Raw genomic sequence first — 14,701 nt, forward strand, 5'->3', positions numbered from 1 at the left:
AGAAAATAAATAAATCGATTACAGTGTGTGTGTGTATATATATAGATAGATAGATAAATATATATATAAAGTATATGTGTGTGTGTGTGTGTGTACGTATGTATATTGAATAGATTAAACCTAGTGCAAAAACAGAAATAATATATATTAAAAAAGTGAGGTAGTGTTCGTGGGTGTCCATTTAGGAATCAGATGGCAGAGGGGAAGAAGCTGTTCCTGAATCATTGAATGTGTGTCTTCAGGCTTCTGTACCTCTTTCCTGAAAGTAACAATGAGAATAGGGCATGCCCTGGGTGATAGGGATCCTTAATAATGGACAGTGCCTTTCTGAGGCACTGCTCCTTGAAGACGTCTTGGGTACTATGGAAGCGAGTAGCCAAGATGGAGCTGACTAATTTTACAACTTCCTGGAGCTTCTTTCGGTTCCGTGTTGGGGCCCTCCCCCACCTCCACCCTGTACCAGACAGTGATGCAGCCTGTCAGAATGCTCTCCATGGTCCAGCTATAGAATTACTTTATTTCTTTGATAATAAATTTGCTTTGACTTTTGACTTTGACTATCTAAGATCTTCTTAAATGTCCTAATAAATCTGCTTCTCCCATCACCCATGGCAGCACCATTCACACACCCAGCATTCTGACGTCTTCCCTCCCATACTTTCCTCCAACCACCTTAAAATGATCCCCTCTGGTATCAGCATTTCATCCCTGGGAGAAAAGTCCCTGGCTGTCCACTCGACCTACAGTATGCCCCTATCATCGGGTACATCTCTATCAACCATCTTTGCTCCAGAGAGAAGCCCTAGTTCACTCAGCCGTTGACTGACACGTGTCACTGACATATGTCGTAAAATTCGTTGTTCTGCAACAATTTGGACAGTAGTGAAGTACAAGACATTAAAGAAAACTTTTAAGTTACAATAAAAAATAAAATAAGTAAATAGTGCAGAATAGGACTAGTGGGGTAGAGTTCATAGGCACATTGACCTTTCAGAAATCTGATGGATCCTAAACTATTGAGTATATATCCTGTATCTCCTCCCGGATAGCAGTAACGAGAAGAGGACGTGTCACAGATGATGAGAATCCTTAGTGGTGGATGCTGCCTCTTGAAGATGTCCTTGGTGGGGAGGGGTGTGCCTGTGATGGGGCTGGATGGGTTTCCAACCCCTGCAGCCTCCTGCAGTCCTGTACATTGGAACGTCAAAAGGCAGCTGGTGATGCGACCAGTCACAATGCACTCTACCACACATCTGAAAAGAATTTGTCAGAGACCAAATCTCCTCAAAATCCTGATGAAGTATGACAGCTAATGAACCATAAACTCGTGGGAAAAACACACCAGGTTGCACGGATCATCATGAGGAGAACTGCTTCTTGGAGACACTGGACCTTTGAGGCAGAGACTGAGGACAAGGGCACAGCCATTTAGAACTGAAACTGGCAATTGCTTTATTGTCATCACAAGTATTGAAATACAGTGAAAACATTTTGCTTGCATACCATCCTTACCCGAGTAAGGATTGAGGTTATGTAAAGGGAAAACAATACAATTCAGTTATACATTAGAACATACAGTACAGTGGAATGTCATTTCCCTTAACAATTCACACACCAAGGAAGTGTTGGGGGCAGCCCACAAGTGTCATCATGCTTCTAGGTCCAACAACTTACTAATGCGTTTATCTTTGGAATGTGGTAGGAAACCCTCGCGGACACTGGGAGAATGTACAAACTCCTTACGGAGAGTGGTGGGAATAGAACCCCAATGTTCTGACCGCTGGCGCTGCAAAGCGGTACGCTAACTGCTACGCTACCGCGCCACTGTGGGTCTATACCTGGTTGTCATGTAAGATAAAATTTGTTGAGATTAGCTTTACTTGTCTCTTGTACGTTGAAACAAAAGAAAATCTGCAGATGCTGGAAATCCAAGCATCACACACAAAATGGTGGAGGAACTCAGCAGGCCAGGCAGCATCTATGGAAAAAAGTACAGTCAACATTTTGGGCCGAAACCCTTCAACAGTTTTCCATAGATGCTGCCTGGCCTGCTGAGTTCCGCCAGCATTTTGTGTGTGTTGGTTGAACAGAGAAATGTGTCTTTTTGCGACAGAGACCAACACAGTCCTACAATATGCTGGGGGCAGCCCATGAGTGTCACCATGCTTTTGGTGTCAACAGAGCATGCTCACGACTTACTAACTACAACCAGTCTGTCTTTGGAATGTGGGAGGAAACCAGAGCAACCAAAGGAAATCCATGTATCAGACAGGCTGGACTTCAATCTGCTGGGGACATGACTGGAACAAGTAACAGACCAGAATGGAGAGCCTAGAGCTTATTTATTTATTTCTTTATAATCAAAATAAACTTTGTTCATAATAAAAATAAACTGTGCTGAAGGTTTCATTCTTTACATTGATCGTCAATGCTTTCTGTACTGTTTTATCACATTCCTACACGTCAGTCACACTGCTGCCACTCGTGACACCCCCCCCCCCACCTGTGGTGGTACATGACTACAATAATTGAAGGGCTTCTTCACCCAACTTGGCCCGACCCTGTATAGTAGTAGAAAAATATATGGTGGTCCTTCCCCACCGAGCCCATGAGGTGCCTTCAGTGCATCCCTCCTGCAGCCTGGAATATGCCAGCCGACAGCATTCCCCTACGGACATCTCGATGTGCCAGCAGATCAGCCTGGAGTGAAGATGCTCAACAACTGGCAGGCAGCTGAAGACTGAAGCAGGTGATGTTGAAGATCACCAGCCTTGTAATTTTGGCCTGCTGAAAGAAAAGGAGGTGGAATGGGAGAGGGTTGAAAAGACAAAGGAGAAATCAGAGCAGGGCGGGAAAAGAACAGTGAAGGGAAGCAGAGATGTCAAGAAACTTGACACGGTCATTGTTGCAAGACGAATCTTCCTAATTTTCAGAAACATTCCCAGTCGGCCTGGTAATACCCTGTTATTTCAGTCACATAGTACCCAGCTTAATTACAACCTGAGTGGAGTTACTCCTGGGTGAACTTCCTGTGACCTGATCTGCAATTTGCATCAAATGGATTGTTGAGAATGGATGAAAACAAAGTTCAGGCTAACTTTTCCATGTTGTCAGCTGCCATTCCAATCTATTTGAGGTTTTATTTTCTGGAGGAATCAAAACTATATCTGTTCTCTCCAACTTCTACAGGTGTGTGAGAGAAAGTATTCCAATGAGCTGCCTCACTGCAGTTGTTATGCTCGGGACTGACAGAACCTACAGGCAGTGGACTCATTTTCAAGAGCTCAACAACTCACGTTCTCAATATTTTTTATCTATCTATTTATTTCTTTGGAGATACAGTGTGGATAAGGCCCTTTTGGCTCAATGAGCCACACTGCTCAGCAACCTACCAATTTAACCCTAGCCTAATCACAGGACCATTTACAATGATCAACTAACCTCCTAACCGGTATGCCTTTGGACTGTGGGAGGAAACCCACGTGCTCATGGGAAGAATGTACAGACTTCCTTACAGAAGACTCCGGAAGCTATAATAACATTGTGCCAACCACTACGTTACTGTGACGCTCCAAATGCAGTAAATACTCATTTGTTTATTTATCACTGTATTTGCACAGTAGTTGTTTATCAGTCTCTGTATGCAGTTTTTCATCCATTCTGTTGTATTTCTTTGTTCTACTGTAAATACCTTCAAGAAAATAAATCTCAATGTAGTGTATGATGACATACAGAGTTGTTACTTTGATAACAAATTTACTTTGAACTTTGTAAAACAATTGCCGGGTTCATCACAAGCTTGATTCTCACTTCCATTCATTCCGTTGTCACCATGCGTTGCTTCAAGAAGGCTAACAGGATTTTCAAGATCCCCGTCACCCTGGCCATTCCTTTTTCTCTTTTCTGCCCTCTGGGAGAAGATACAGAAGGTTGAAAGCCCGGACAACTAGATTCAAGACAGGTTTTTCTCTACTGCTATCAGACTCCTGAACCAGTCACTTCTTTGTTACTCCTGAAAGGCCTGGATGTGCTGGCATTGGAGAGTGTCCAGAGGAGGTCCACAAGAATAATTCCAGGAATGAAAGGGTTAACATTTGGGCCCCGGTTGATGGTTGACTGAATAACAGTTTCGCATGGATTAGATGGGCAGAAGCGACTTTTTCTGCACTGTTGTACTCTAAGTATCAAGGCATTCAGATATGGCCCAAGTTCAGAGAGAGAGACACTGAAGCAGGTCGATAGTTCACAAACTTTAATGCAAATGGGATTTTAAGGGAAAAGAACACAATGAATGCTAGGCCAAACAGAAACAGAAAACTAGATGCCAACACTGCAGCTGAAAGGAATATCTAAGTATAAAATGTATACCGTTGGTCTCCAACATCAGTTGACTCGATATTCCACTTTCTCAGGCAAGGCTGAATGTAAGCAGGCAGTATAAGATTGCTCTGCTTTGTTCAAGGCTCAACAAGACTACAATGAAAAGGAGGGAGTAATGAAATAGTAATTAGCTGACACGTGCATATTCACGAGTGCATTGCTGAATCCGTCGCACAGTTTACCTGTGAGGCATGTAGACCCTGCAGCAGATTCCGTGGTTGTGACACTAAGTCTGTGAGGAGTAATGCTCCAATATCCTGGAACATCCCTGTGAATGTCCAGTTGAGCAGAAAGTAGCCGCAGGTAAAGTTTGGAAACAGGCCATTTGGCCCACCAAGTCCATACTGACCATCTACTTTCACTTATCCAAATTAATCGAATTTTATTATTCTTCACCCTGTCCTGTGAACTTCCCCAGATCCTGTCACCCACATTTGGAACAGCCAGTTAGCAAATAAGCTGCACGTCTTTGGGATGTGGGAGAAAACAGGGTAACCAACAGGAATCCCACACTATTACTGGGAAAAACATGCAAACTCCATACAAAAGCAAGCATGTGATGCTCTGAGGTTTTGTAAAGATTTGATCAGACCACACTTGGAGTATTGTGAGCAGTTTTGGACCCTTATCTAAGAAAATATGTGCTGGGATAGGAGAGGGTCCAAAGGAGGTTCTTGAGAATGATCCTATGAATGAAAGGGTTAACATATGAGGAGTGTTTGATGACTCTGGGCCTTTGCTCACTGGAATTTAGAAGAATGAGGGGGGATCTCAGTGAATCTTGTTGAATATTGAAAAGTCTAGCCAGAGTGGATGTGGAGGGTGTTTCCATCAGTGGGAATGGCTCGGGCCAGAGGGCACAGCCTCAGAACAGAAAGATATCCCTTTAGAACAGAGATGAGGAGGAATTTCTTTAGCCAGAGGGTGGTGAATCTGTGGAATTTATTGCCACAGATGGCAGTGGAGGCCAAGTCATTGGGTATCCTTAAAACAGAGGTTGATAGCTTCTTGATTTGTAAGGGCATCAAAGGTTACAGGGAGAAGGCAGGAGAACAAAGTCGAGAGAGAAAATCAATCAGCCATGATGGAATGGCAGAGCAGACTCGATGGGCTGAATGGCCTAGTTCTGCACCTTTGTCTTATGGTCTATAGACAGCACCAGTGGTCAGGCTCAGGACTGAACCTGAATCTTTGGTTCTGTGAAGCTGTGGTTGTATCCACTAAGCCACTGCACCTGATCAGTCCTTGGGGACACCAGGTACATCAATCTCATTCACCATGGAAACAACAAATAGAACTGCCTGATTGTGTTTTTACAAATACAAAGATCATTCTATACCTAAGATGTCACCAACTTGAGGAGCAGTTAGATGAAGAAAGTCTCAAAGGAAATATACAAGTACAGGCATTGTGGACTGAATGGCCTCTCCCTGCTGTTTGATTATGTAAATCAGAGATTCTGTGGAAGGAATTGTAGCATGATGGCGAAATCTATAAGTTCCGTCTCAAAAGGGGACCTGAAACAATATCGAACCAAAAATAACAAATCCGCTTCCCCAACACCCCCACTCTGGACAGACTTCCTGATACAATTCAGCAAAACCTATTTAAAAGCACAAGTCCTGTCTGATTTTGTTTTTTGTACAACCAAAGTTCATGTGTCTCAGAAACTTATTTATTGTCACCGGTGTATGTCATGAGTTTTGTTGAATAGCAGTAGCAGTACAGAGCAATGCGTAACAAAACTCTGTAAGTTACAACAAGGAATATGATAAAATGAGTTGTACAAAAAGGAAGCAAATACCAGGGTGGTGTTCATGGGTCCATAGACCATTCAGAACCAGAATCAGATCAGAATCATAATCAGGGTCATTATCACTGACGCAGATCATGAAATTTGTTATTTCAGCATTACATAAAATATACTATCAATTATAATAATAAATATATATTTAAACATTAAATCAGTAGTGCAAAAAGAGAGCAAAAATAGTGAGGTGGTGTCCATGAGTTCATGTTCCATTCAGAAATCTGATGGCGGAGGAAAGAAGCTGTTCCTAAAATGTTGTGTGTCTTCAGGCTCCTGAACCTCCTCCTTGATAGTAGTAGCGAGAAGGGGGCGTGTCCGAGGTGGTGAGTGTTACGTTTTGTAACTCCAAAACATAAAACTAATTGAAAGAAATCATGGGAGCTGGGACGCGTGTACTTTGTTTCACTTCAGTGAGGCACTATTGCATTCACGTATTTTTACATATACCTGTAACAAATTATATAAACAACAAAGAATGCTTCATCAAACTATATATTAAAACACAAGTTAAATCAAACAATTAAAAACTGTACTATTCAGGCCTAAAGATTTAATCGTTGTGGAGGGTTTCTTGTGGGATAGCGATTTTTCGAATTTTTCTCTGCTTGGCGGGTGAGACTTGTGGCTATGAAGCAATCTCAGGTTTTGGGATCTCCTCCGTAATGGTTTTAAGAGTCATCTCTGGGACTGCAGAAATGGTTCTGACAGCTGTGGACAGCTTTAGTCTCAAACAGTTCACCTGCTCTCCTCAACTAATCAATGTGTCCTCTTGTCTCCAGGTGACATCGGACAAAATCTCCACTGTGTTGGAGAATGGATCAGTTCTGACCTTTATCTTTCCAAGTACCCACTTCCAGTCATCTCTGTAGTCCCTTGCCAGGACTATTTGTCCAGGAATGAAACATTGAAGCTCCCTGTTTGAAGAACCCTCAATGTTGTTCCTGCATACTCCTCTGAGATTTGGTTTGAGCAGACCCAAGCACTGGTATAAGGGACAACCCAGGAACAGTGTTGCTGGTGAGTTGTTGGATGTGGAGTGTATTGCATTAAGATATGCAAAGAGGAAATTGGTGAGCTTCTGATTCAGTGTCAGTGTCGTGTGCTGACATCGCTCACAGTTCATTCTTCAGACTCTAGACAAGCCTTTCAGAAAGCCATTTGTAGCTGAGTGGTACAGTACAGATGTAAATATGACTTATTCTATTCACTTTCAGGAATGACTGAAACTGTTCTGCAACAAACTGTGATCTATTGTCACTGATTAGATGTTCTGGAACATCAGTCCTTTAAAAGAGGCTTCTCAACACATGAACAGTGTGCAAACCTGTAGGGAGACTATTGAGAACACTTCTGGTCAGCTTGCAGCTGCATTGACTACTACCAAGAAATTTGGGCCCATGAATAGTCAAACAAAAGCCACATGAATCCTCTGCCAGGGCAATGCAGGTAATAACCAGGGATGGAGAGACATTGTTCTTGGTATCGCTTGGAGGTGTTGGCATACTGAACAGAGCACGGCGAGCTGCTCCATCTGTTGATCTGTTGCAGGCCACCAGACAAAGCTTTGAGCCAATGTTTTCATTTTGATCACAACTAGCTCCTCCAAAACGTTACATCTCAGCTTGGATGGTAAAACAATTCTCAATCCCCACATAAGGCAACCCCAATTGAGGGCAAGTTCATCCCAGCACTGGTAAAAATGGGGAAACTTTGGATTGGCATGTAGACCTGAGACAATGTGGGGTCATTTCTGGTTTCCCTTTGGATCATCTCTGCCAGAATAGGGAGACTTTCGATCTACATTATGGAGAATACAGCACATCAAGAGGAGTGTTCCTATTTGTAAATTTTTCAGATATTTCCTATTCCAAGGGTAAACAGGACAATCCATCAGCGTTTTCATGATTAGTTGTCCTCTTGAATTTAATCTGCTAATTGTGTCCTCCAAGAAAGCCCATCTCCGTATTCATGCTCTGGTTGATAGTTGAACACCTTTCTGTGGATTGAAAATGGACTCTATTGGTTGATGATCAGTAACAAAAGTAAACTCTCTCCCATATGAGTGCTAGTTGAAATGTTTTACACTCCAAACCAGATTCAAGGCCTCTCTATCAATCTATGCATGATTTTACTGCAGCAGTAAGGGAACCTGATGTAAAGGTTATGGGGTGTTCATTTCCATCACTCATAAATGATGTGACTCACCGATAGCATAAGGTGAGGCATCAAGGCAAGTTCCACTGGACGATGTGGATCATAATGTGTGAGTACAGTGTCTGACACCACCATTTCCTTTACCTGTCAGAAAGCTACCTCGTACTGCTGTGTCCTTTGCCATTTCTTCCCGATCTATAGAAATAAGTTCAAGGTGTGGACTACAGTAGTCAGGTTTGACAGGAACCTGTAACAGTAATCGACAAATCCTAATAAGGACCACAACAGTGACTTGTGCTTTGCCTTTACGCATCCACCATTGCTTGAATTTTCTCAGCACACATTCTACAACTCAATTGCATCTCTAGCTGTTGTTTCCATTGATACAATGTTTTTAACTGCTCTTTTAAATGTGAGTTGTACTTCTGTTAGGAGCTGCTTTTGAATGTTTTCTGGTAAGAATCCATAAACAAAATGATCTCTCTGTGCATTATTAAGCCTATTACTAAACTGACGATGCTCAGACAATTGCTTCAATTCAGCCACATATGCTGAAGTGGACTGCCCTTCCTTTTGACTCCACTTATGAAACCTAAAGCACTCTGCAAATTAACAATGGTTTTCATTCTAAAATGAAACCTAAAGCATTCTGCAAATTAACAATGGTTTTCTTTCTAAGTGTTGTGGCATTATGTTCATAACATCAGAAAAGTTCATTTCACCTGGTTTGTCGGTGCAGTCAAACCTCTGAGCAAATGGTATGCTCTTCTACCAATTGCACTCAGCAGAACTGTCACTCATTTCTTATCGGCTATTCCATATGCTTTAAAATACTACTGAATTCATTCAATATACATGAATCAGTTATCTGTTGTGCGATCAAACACAACTATCTTTCCAATGCAGCTAGCTCTTTCTGCTTTTTATAAACTTATAATTATTGTCACCTGGTACTCACAGTTTATGAACCCTTGAATTTTGTCTCTTTTCTGCCTTTTTTTAAAATTCAACTGAAATATCTCTGTCCCCTTTCAAAGAAAATCATGCTGTGCCTCAACAGGTAGATAGTCATTTTGTAACTCCAAAACATAAAACTAATTGAAATAAAACATGAGAGCAAGCATGTGTGTGTACTTCATTTTACTTCAGTGAGGCGCTCACACCACCCTCTGAGTCAAGAAGTTCCCCCTCTGTTTCCCTTTAAATATTTCATCTTTCACCCTTAACCCATGACCTTGAGTTCGAATCCCACCCAACCTCAGTTGAAAAAGCCTGCTTGCATTGACCATCAATTTTCCGTACCTCTGTAAGATCTCCCCTCATTCTCCTGCATTCCAGGGAGTCTATTTTGAAGAGAAAATCCCTGCAAACACTTGGTGATAGTTAACAAAAAAAAAGGCTTTTCCAGTCAATGTTTCTCTCTCCAGAGATCCTGCTTAATGAGAAGAACTATTTTCAATGTTTTTAGTTTAGATTTCCAGGAAATAGAATATTCTGCTTTTCTACTGAATGAGCAAACCATGCTCACAAGCTGTTTGTCCCACTCCCATCAGAGAGGAGGTTACGTGGCATCCACATCAAGATCACCAGACTCAACACAATTACTTTCCCCAAGTAGTCAGAACCTCCACGCACTAACTCCACTACTATTTTATTATTTCCCACCAGCCACCTTATGTATAGCCTAGTATCACCCTATGGACATACAATCAATCTATGCATATAACTTATCTTATATATTTATATTTATGGTGATTTATTATTATTATTATTGTGTTCTTTATCTTTGGTGCTTTTTTTTTGTGCTGCACCGGATCTGGAGTAACAATCATTTCATTCTCCTTACACTTGTATATAGGAAATTTCATTAAACAATCTTGAAATCTTATGCGTTTCCAAATGTTAGTCACAATGGTTGTTAATCTTTGACTGTGAAATATGATGACAGTAATATTACAAGGGCACCTTTATCCTTTGTTTGCAAAAAAACAACATTCACATTTAATCAGTACTGAGATTTGGAAAATCCAATATTATTTGAGGAATCTTGGTTCATTTCTCTGTGGTTCAATGCTTTCCTTGTCTAGGTCAGAGGCATATGGACTTTGTATCTTCTTTCCATTCATTTGGGAATTGTGGGGCTGAAGGCAGTGGAGCTTTGTAGGTGTAGGGTGAAAGACAAAGATATTGGATGAGAGGTGGGAATATTGAGAAATATAGATCTCATGAGTATTATCAAGCAAACTAGCACTAAGCCACGTATGGAGATACTGGATGTGAAGTGTCACGGATGTAGGAAGGGACTGAACCAGGGGGATAAAAACTGAGTTGAGGTAGGTAGACACACAAAATGCTGGATGAACTCAGCAGGCTATGCAGCATCTATGGCAAAAAAGTACAATTGCTGTTTTGGGCTGGAGCAGGCAAGGAGATAAGGCGAGAGGGGGAAACGGGGAAGGGGAATGGTGAAGGGAGGGGGGCATTACTGGAAGTTCGCGAAATCGATGCTCACACCATTAGGTTGGAGGCTACACAGACAGAATATGAGCTGTTGAACCTGGCCCAGCATTTTCAGTCATTCCATAAAATGTGTTTGAACTGAAACCTCCAAATATCCAACTACAAACTTATACTGGAGAAAAGATAACTCCTGTGGGAATGGTATGTGTAAAGTGAAATACAACAACCAACAAGCCACATGTATGTGGTAAAAATAGAAGGCCCAGCATTATGGGGTCGTGATTGGTTAAGACAACTACAACTTGATTGGAGAGCCACATGTCAGTTCCCCTGCAACAGAGTCAACTGAAAGCAAATTAAGAAAGGTACTGGATGACATCACAGCAGTGTTCAAGGATGGCATTGGAAAACTGTTATGGTCCCGTCTGGCAATTTCCCCCATCTTGCTATTACCTCTTTAATTGGACCTTAATCCCCTCGCCTGATTTCCAATCATTCCCAGTTCCGTTAATGACAGCACACCTGTAATATGCAGCAGAAATTCCAGTTCCTTCATTTTTACCAGCTCCGGGATGAACTTGCCCTCAATGGGGTTGCCTTTTGTAAGGACTGAGATTTGTTGTCGATCAAGCTGAGAGGTAAAGTGTTGCAGGAGCTACGTGTCTGTCATTTAGACATGCTCAAAATGGAAGTGTTGGCTCAAAGTTTTTTCTAGTGGTCTGGAATATTTCTGCTTATCAAGCAGCTTGCTCTGCAGTGCTCAGGATGCCAACAGATTCAGAAGATGCCTAGAGTAGGGCCGCTCCATCCCAAGAATGGCCTGTATTTCCCTGGCAGAATCAATTGTCAGAGAAAAAACTGCCAAGATATGTCAGATCCATTTCCTGCAGTCCCAGTCAACTCCTACAAGCACAATGGAGGAGGTTCCAGAATAGGAGGTTGTTTCACAGCTACAGATCTCACCTGTCAATCAGACTGACCCCACTCTGCTGGGGTGTTGTGGTGAACTACATACACCTGTCTGGACAAGTCCCCTGCTGACTGCTCCTGTGGCTCCTCCCACAGACCCCGGTATAAAGGCGATCAAGGCCTGAGCCCGGCCTCTCAGTCTCCAGGATGTAGTATGGTGGTCAACTACTGCTTGTTCTTTCTTCCAGTCAATAAAAGCCGATATCTCACCTTCACGTCTCAGAGAGAGTTATTGATGGTGCCTCAATTTTATTGACTGGAAGTTTTAAAACATGGAAAGCATTTTACGTCCGGAAAGATTGGATTTGGACCCCCAAGCCCCTGAAGCAGCTCTTGCCTTTGAACTCTGACTTGCATGCTTCCAATCATTCTTGGAGGAGGTTAGTGCAACTGAACCCGCTGTTATACACCGAATTCTCCTCTCAAGGGTCACCCCGAAAGTTTACTCACTTATCCGAGGCCTGCCGACCTACGAAGGGGCACTGGACGCCCTCAAAAGAGAGTAACTGCGGCCGGTGAACACCGTCTACACAAGACATCACTTAGCTATGCGACGGCAGTGGCCTGGAGAATCGAGCGCCGAGTTTCTCCGAGTCCTACAGACACTCGTGCGGACTTGTGACTGCAAAACACTCACGGCAAAACAGCATGCGGAGCTCCTTGTATGAGACAGGAATCAGGTCAGTGTATGTGCGCCAGCGGCTGCTGGAAAATGCCGATCTTACCTTACGCTTGGCAATCGAGACAGCCGACATGCTGGAGGCTGCTCTGCACAACGCTGACGCTGTCCAGCCGCGTGATTCCCCGTTGGTTCCGTGGACACCTCAGACCCCGCCGTCACCGGTTCCCACGAGCGAATTCTCCAACGCCGCTGCCAGTCACGATTCCACAAACTCCCCGAACCCGACCACAGCTGCTGCTAGTCACAAGCCCGCGCAGTGTTACTTCTGTGGACTCGAAAAGCACCCCCGAAAACGCTGCCGGCCCGTGAAGCGACCTGCTCCAGCTGCGGGAAGAAGGGCCATTTCGCTAAGGTCTGTAAGTCTAAACCACGAGCGGGGTCGGGCAGCGCTGCATGTGAGGCATGGGGGCCGCCATCTTGCATGCCCGGATGGGGGCGGCCATCTTTGTCGACGCTAACATGCCCCGCCCCCTACACACCGGTGCTTACCGGGCACCAAGACAGCAGTTCAACTCTGGCCACCGTAACCCTCGACCAAAGCGCCCCACACCAGCTTGCAAGGTCAATGATGGACATCCTGGTGGAGGGGCACAGGACTAACTGCCTGTTTGACACGGGCAGCACTGAGAGTTTTATTGACCCGGACACAGTGCAACACTGTGGACTCGTGACGCGGCCGGTAAGCCAGAGGGTCACCTTGGCTTCTGGGTCGCATTCCACAGACATCCGGGTGGGTTGTGTAGCGACATTGGTGGTGCAGGGCTCAGAATATCGGAACTTTGCACTACTGGTCATGCCTCAACTGTGCGCGCCTGTGCTATTGGGGCTGGACTTCCAGAGCCACCTCGAAAGTGTGACTACGGCATATGACGGGCCCCTCCCACCACTCACTGTCAGGAACCGTCAGTTTTATGGGACTTCGCCATATACCCCGCTACTGACCACACACACTCACACCGACCCACACATCCCACCCAGCACCATGCCGGCAGCTGCGCTACTGACACCACTTGCAGCCTCTCCACCCTCAAGATCCCTCCCCCACCGCTGTTCGCCAACCTGACCTCCGGCAACTAAAAGCAGGAGGTACAGCGCGGGGGACAGGGCCTTCATTCAGTCAGAGGTGCAGCGGCTGCTCGGGGAGGGGATCATTGAGCCAAGCACAAGCCCAGATGGTTGTTGTTCGGACCAGGCAGAAAAATAGGATGGTCGTGGACTATAGTCAAACCACAATAGGTTCATGCAGCTTGACGTATACCCCCTACCCGGCATCACGGATATGGTCAACCAGACAGCTCAGTAAAAGGTGTGCTCGACAATAGATCTGAAATCCGCTTATCACCAGCTCCCCGTCCACCCAGAGGACCACCCCTACGCCGCCTTCGAGGCGGGCGGCAGGCTCTATCACTTCCTGCGCGTCCCATTCGGTGTCACAAATGGTGTCTCGGTCTTCCAGAGGGAAATGGACCGGATGGTGGACCAGTGCCAACTGAAGGCCACATTTCCCTATCTGGATAACATCACCATCTGTGGTCACGACTGGCTGGATCACAACGCCAACCTCCAACGATTTTTCCAAGTGGCCAAAGCCCTGAACCTTACTTATAATAGGGACAAGTGTGTGTTCGGAACCACCCGACTCGCTATCCTTGGGTATATCGTGGAAAACAGGGTCATTGGCCCTGATCCCGACCGTATGCGCCCCCTGTTAGAACTCCCTCTTCCCACCACTCTCAAAGCCCTCAGACAGTGCCTGGGCTTCTTTTCCTATTACGCCCAATGGGTCCCTCAGTACGCAGACAAGGCCCGCCCCCGGTCAAGTCTACCACATTTCCCCTCTCTGCCGAGGCCCACGCGGCCTTCAGCCGCATTAAAGGGGACAATGCCAAAGCAACGATGCATGCGGTGGACGAGACCATTCCCTTCCAAGTAGAGAGTGACGCCTCCGACTTCGCGCTGGCTCAATCAGGCAGGCCAGTAGCATTCTTTTCTCGTACCCTTCAAGGCTCTGAAATTCGGCACTCCACGGTGGAGAAAGAAGCCCAGGCCATAGTGGAAGCTATTAGGCACTGGAGGCACTATCTCGCTGGCAAAAGGTTCACCTTGCTGACCGACCAGCACTCAGTTACGTTCATGTTCAGCAACCAACAGTGGGGCAAAATCAAAAATGATAAAATTTTGTGGTGAAGAATAGAACTCTCCACCTACAACTATGATATCCTGTACCAGCCTGGAAGGCTCAATGA

This window comes from Hypanus sabinus, chromosome 8 (genome assembly GCF_030144855.1).
Source record: "Hypanus sabinus isolate sHypSab1 chromosome 8, sHypSab1.hap1, whole genome shotgun sequence".
Taxonomy (NCBI): Eukaryota; Metazoa; Chordata; class Chondrichthyes; order Myliobatiformes; family Dasyatidae; genus Hypanus; species Hypanus sabinus.